Source organism: Phalacrocorax carbo, chromosome 2 (genome assembly GCF_963921805.1).
Source record: "Phalacrocorax carbo chromosome 2, bPhaCar2.1, whole genome shotgun sequence".
In the NCBI taxonomy this organism is placed as follows: Eukaryota; Metazoa; Chordata; class Aves; order Suliformes; family Phalacrocoracidae; genus Phalacrocorax; species Phalacrocorax carbo.
Genome location: NC_087514.1, coordinates 36,510,197 through 36,516,642, shown reverse-complemented (window position 1 = coordinate 36,516,642; position 6,446 = coordinate 36,510,197).

The window sequence follows — 6,446 nt, the reverse complement described above, 5'->3', positions numbered from 1 at the left end:
CAGCGACAGTCTGCGGGGTTTTAAAATGTATTTTATTTTCGGTGGAGTCACTATCCCTGGGAATACGCGAGCGGAGAGCCGGGGACGGCGCCGAGAAGCCGTGGTCGCACGGGCGGGGTTTGCAGGGGGCACATTCCCGCAACGGCGTCAGCCTAAAGCACGAATCAAAACCTCCCCCCCCCCGCCCCGGCCCCAGCGACCGCATCACTGATATCTGGCAGGCCCCCCATCCCCTCCCCCGAGCGACCGCAGGGCTCCTTCCCCCCGGCTCGCCAGCGCCGCTGGGTCACGGGCAACCCACGGGAACCCACGGGCAACCCATGGGCAACCCACGGGAACCCACGGGAACCCACGGGCAACCCACGGGCTCCGCTGCAAGCAGCGCCCGGCGGGGCTGCGCGGGGAGGTGCGGCGGGGCGAGCAGGTGCCGCCGTGCCGGAGTGCATCTGCGGGCTTCACCGACAGTGTTTATTTTCTTTTTGTTGCTGTTGTTTTTTGTTTGCTTGGTTTTGGGGTTTTCTTTTGTTTTGTAATTTTTGTTTTATTTATTTATTTCCCCCCGTTTTCGGCTGGTTTAACAGATTTCCACGCAGCGCAGGGAGCTGCGCCTCACGCTTTGCCCCGCGCCCGGACTCCAGCTACGCGCCGCTCCCAGCCGGAGCTCCTCTATGCTACTTTCTATGCCGATTCTTCTCTATATTCCCTTCCCCCGCCCCGGCCCCCGCAATACACACGCATATAGACGCACAGGGTTATTTCCCGGTGGCCAATGACCAGGACTTCACACCGGTCAGCCTCCTTTGTTTGGCGAAGCGGCATCATTAGCTGGGTTAGCGTCACGGCGCACGTCATCAGCCCAAATCACAGCGTTCTGGCTGCTGTAGCCGCCCTGCGAGCGCGGTGCGGTGGGAGCGGGCGCTTCTCCCCGCCGCCCCCCCGCCCGCAGCCGGCAGCAGCCGGGGAGGTGTCCCGCCCACGGGAGAAGTGACAGCACACCCACAGCGTTCCCTATCGCGTGGGTATATTCCGTGTCACGCCGCTGGCGGGTGGCGGAGATACCTGCCACATTAACAACCCGAGGTTGAGGATCCAAACCCGCCCTCCTGAAATGACACGGCACAAGCAGCCCAGCTGGCCCCCGGGCTGCCACTCGCCTATCACGGCTTTATGGCGAGCAGTAGTGGTGCGAATTTTCCTTCCTTCCTTCCTTCCTTCCTTCCTTCCTTCCTTCTTTCCTTCCTTCCTTCCTTCCTTCCTTCCCCGGTACGTTGGTTTCTATCGCACGCTGCTCCCTGCAAAGGAGGAATAGAAAAATAAAAGGCTTTCTGTGTCGGGGTGTAAGAACGGCACCAAGTTATCATTTGGGGCAGGTCTAAGTGCGAGGATGGGAGTTTCGCCTGCCAGGCGCTCGGAGGCGTGCGAAGAAACCCCCCGACAACAGCAACAGCAAACCCCAGATGACAAAAAACCTTTAAAAAAAAAAAAAGAGGAAAAAAGCAATACTGTTTTAGATCTATCTCGCAGGCAGAAAGCAGAACTTGCCTTGCCTCCGAGCCGCCGGCAAACTTTTCGTACCAAAGCGGGGAGAGAGAATCGTGCCCAAAATGTGCTCGTCTGGCACGAGGGGGGCTTCCGTGGGTGGCTCCTCGGGTGTCGGCGTGACAGACACCCACCCCAAAGCTGCTAAGCGACACTAGTGAATGCTCCTTAATAAAAGTGTGGCGGGTTTAATCCCCGTGGGCTATTCCTAGGTTAGTGGCACGGAAGAGGGGGGGATTCTCCCACAGCCCGAAGCCGCAAAGCGGCAGGTTGCTCCCTTCCCCACTCCGGACTGACACCCGCGGGTGACTTGCGGGCTGTGGGTGCGTGTGAGCCCTAGGACGTGACAGCGTGGAAAAGGCATTATTTCCTGAAATAATAAACGATCAGCTTGTTCAAATAATGCTCCGCCTTCGGCCGTGTTTTGTGCGTGGAGGCGTGCTTACCTCCGCTCTGCGCAGGTTTGCCAAGCATAAAAAGCGTGTGAACACTGCAGCTCATCCAGGAGAAGCGGTGGGTTGGATTCTACGAATTCTACGAAACAGACACGTACCGCGTTTTTAAAGGGAAAAAAAAAAAAAAAAGATTAGCAGGGTACGCTGTTAAAGAAAAACAAAATATAGGGAAGGGGAAAATAAAGGAAGAGCAACTGAAATGGTGTTGCCAAAGTCTTGGCTCTGGTAAGCGAGGAACCGCCCCGTCTTCTTCCAGCGTGATTTGGTGAGACCGTAGAGAGACACATATTGTGCATTTTCTGATAATTTTTCCATATTCCCCCCACCCCCACCCCCACCCAACACTAGCGAGTTTCGACAGCTATTGCCGTCGCTCGAGTTGGTTTCCTCAAGTGAAGAAACGCATCTTGAAGTAGGAAATCTGCCACTGGCTAACCACAGCCAGAGATGTCTGCTGGGATGAACAACGTTGTTAATTCCTTCAAGCTCCATCTGTGGAAATGATAAAGTGCAGCCATTATGGGAGGCTGCAAGGTTAAATTAATTAGGTTCCTCCATTATGCTGCAGCCTTCTGAAGATGATCGCTATTTCCCTCTCAAACGCCATTATTCCTACATCTATCTAGCGGCTGATGGGATTAAAATGAACATGATGTAAATTTAACGACGCAAATAACACTTTCCTCCGCGTGCGTTTGTTTGCACGGGGCGCGGGAGGGCTGTGTCGCAGCTCCCTCCGCCCCCCGAGCGCGTCTGATGGAACCTGAAAAAAACCCAAACCCTAGACAAACCCGTGTGTATTTGGATACTTTTCTTCTGCGAATTCTTGGATCAATACTTTTGTTTCATGTTTTCATGTTCTCAGTAATGTTCAGGGATCCGGTTACAAACTCTCGCCAGTAAGAAAGAAAATATGCCCCGCTGTGCGCCCTCCTAAACACTTGTAAGAAATAGTGTTTTCTTTTCATTTGGAATGACAATTTTGTTTGCCCGCTCTGCCCCTGCGAGCGAGGCTATAGATTATTAGTCGACACATTTCATTCCGCCCCGTAACGCAGGCGGCGGCGCCCAGGGCCGGCCCGCGGCCTCCCGGCGCGGCGGGGCCGGGCGGGGGCGCCGGGGGGCTCCGGGGCGCAGCCGGGGGAAGGGCCGCCGGGGCCGGAGCCCGCCGGGGCCGGGCGCTGCCTCCCTCCCTGCCCGCCGCCTCCGGCAGCCGCCGCCCTCCGAGCCCTGGCTTTTGTGGGGCTGGTTTTACTTTAGTTGATCTTACCTTATCTTAGTTTAGGCTGGGTTTATTTTATTTTATTTCATTTTATTTTGTTTTTATTTTGTTTTATTTTATTTTATTTTATTTTATTTTATTTTATTTTATTTTATTTTATTTTATTTTATTTTATTTTATTTTATTTATTTTATTTTATTTTATTTTATTTTATTTTTATTTTATTCTGGTTTGTTTTGTTTTATTCTGGTTTGTTTTGTTTTATTCTGGTTTGTTTTGTTTTGTTTTAGTGCGTTTATTTTATTTTGATTTGGTTTTATGTTTTTCTTTTCTTTTCTTTTCTTTTCTTTTCTTTTCTTTTCTTTTCTTTTCTTTTCTTTTCTTTTCTTTTCTTTTCTTTTCTTTTCTTTTCTTTTCTTTTCTTTTCTTTTCTTTTCTTTTCTTTTCTTTTCTTTTCTTTTCTTTTTTTCTTTTCTTTTCCTTTTCCTTTCCTTTTCCTTTCCTTTCCTTTTCTTTTGTATTTATTTATTTATTTATTTAAGGAAGAAGCGTGGTTTTTCTCTAAGTCTTTGCAGTCCTTCATGGGTCATTATGGCTTAATGCAATTAACGTAACCTTTTGTAACCCAATATCAAGTACTTCCAGGACAAATCTTTAAACAGATCACTAATCGTAAAAACAAGTTATGGTGTCTGGGAGTAAAAACGAAGCTATTTGCTATTCGCGCTGATACTCTCAAGCCTCTCCTCCTCCCTTCCCCCTTCCCCTTCCCGCTGGCTCGCGCATCTCGGGTTTATGGGGTTCGTGACGCGCTGCTTCATGTTACTCTTACCCCCCCCCCCCGCCCCCCCTTTTTCTTTTTTCTTTTTTTTTTTTAAAGTCTCCGCATTTAGCCACTAGAAATCCAGCACTGGGGGGGTTAGTTTTCCTCACGACGGCCGAGGGGAAGACACTGGAGGAGGAAAAACCGCCGCCGCCGCCGGGGAGGCGGGAGGTGCCCGGAAAGGTGAGTGTCCCCGGGCGGGGCGGGGCGGGGCCGCCGAGGCCCCGGGGGCGGCGGGACGTCGGGACACCCGCCAGCAGCGGCCACCGAGCGGGGTGCCCCCCCCCCCGCCCCCCGAATGCCTTCTGCTTCTCTCCTGGTGAGAGCCGGCACGCTTCCCCCGCTCCCTCTCACCCCGGGTGGAAATTGGGCAGGGGAGCCCGGGGCTGGGCGAGATGAAAGAGAAACCGTAAAACGTGTCGCTACGTTCACAAACATATATTTTTTTTTTTCTTCCCCCCTTGTAAAGCTTTCTGCAGCACGCACAATGAAACAGGCTCGGCTCAGAAGTTTATGTTTTATTTAACGACGAAAGGCACTTTCTGGCCTGCTCTTTGCTTCCCGCTGTGCAGTGTGGGAGTAAATCCAGGTGGGATATTTAAACTCAGTTCAAATGTCACAAGGATCATTTATAGGCGGTTCAAGGTAGGACCACCACTCGCCCCGAGTCTCGGCGTATTGTTGCGTGCCTGGGCATATATTTCTGTAGGTGACCATTAAGTAGATCACGTGCAACCTACGCTGACAGAGGCCCGGCTGAGTGACGTGGTACCCAATGCAAAAGATGGAATGAAAAAAGCGGCAAGTAAATCGTACAGGAATTCTGGTTCGGGGGAACGGCATCCTAGTACTTAAACTATTACAGTCTGTTTGGATAGATTATTTAATCTACCGCACACCATGTCTATACTTTAATTTTCCCGTGTGCAAAATCGGTCTTGTCCTGATTTCGGTTTTACAGACGGGTTTTTGTTTGTATTCCCTGAGGAAAGAGAATCCCTCCAGGAACCTGACAATGCAGGAAGATATTTCACAATGACACAGGGTACTCGTGCATTATGCTACATTTTCTGAAGAATCCCTTAAAACGTGTCTTCTTTTACGGTTTCGCATTGGACCTTTGTATGTCAGGAGCAGGAATCAGCTTTACAGGGTGATTATAATGATGTATTTCCCAAAAAGGATGTAGAAAAGATACTATTTAAAAGGTATGCTTTTGAGGGGAGAAAAAAGAATCAGGGTAGCCTGTCTGTCTTTGGAGCGACTGACAGGTTTTCAAAGAAATCCTGCAGAATGCACAATGCGTTCACCTTGTCTAGTTTAATAGAGGCAGAAAATGATTAGAGTGTGTTTTAATACTTGCTGTACGTGTGACGTAGGAAGCCAAGCCTCAGAACAGTTTAAATGTTGATATACCCAGCTTGAAAAAGCTTGTCAAATAAATCAAACCGTTCTGGGGGCAAATCCATGTTGTTTTTAAACCACAGAGTGGGGCAGTGGGCGTGGTCACTCCCATGGTTGAATGGTGAATGTATAGATTTAAAATACGTTTTGCCACACTGGTTTCCAGAGGATTGTTTTGGCCTCGTATTCCAATGTCATGAGCCAAAACTCTGGTCAATGTTTTGACAACAGAGCCAGGAAAAACAAAAAAGGCTTAGCCTGTGAAAAAGAAATGAAGATGTAGTGAAGGAAAACAGTAGTCTCTCTGCCACTGCCTTACTCGATCCATATGTGGGCTTAAACACAGGAAATACCCACCATTCACCGCAATCAAGCCAGGGGCTTGTGCATCAGAAAGTGCCTTGTGGAACTAATTGGACTCTATTAAGATTGTCACTGGCACTGGAAAGTTTTGAAATTTGGAATCAGAATACTTAAAGAATGCAGAAACAAAGATAATCTGCTGCAAGGGTGTTAATTTTTTAAAATAGATTCGCTACACTACGATCTTATGACGTGCTTTTATCATGGCTTTTTGCGTAAATCGGTTATCGTTTTGTGATGGTTGTGTTATTAAACTCTATACTTCTACTTTTCATCTAAAGTCATTCTGACGCAGGGTACGCTCAGGGGTCGCTTCAGAGTGGAAGAAAATCTAAACTTCACCAATTTAAATTGATAATAAACAATGTGCATGGTACCTTTCACACAGGCAAAGTTTACGGGGGAAACACGGCTACAAATAACAGGTCCTAGAGTGTTGGGGTTTTTTTCATTCTGTAGACTTGAATGAAAACAACAACATTTGTCCTTGCCAACAAGTATTTGGCAAAGTGTTTATTTTAGCACTTCCATGCCAGATACCTCCTTGTGAGGTTTTGGTGATCCCTTTCCTGACTGCATGTGCTTTTACTGTACTGTTGCATTTAGATTTTTAGCATGGTGAGTCACTATCAGACCCGAC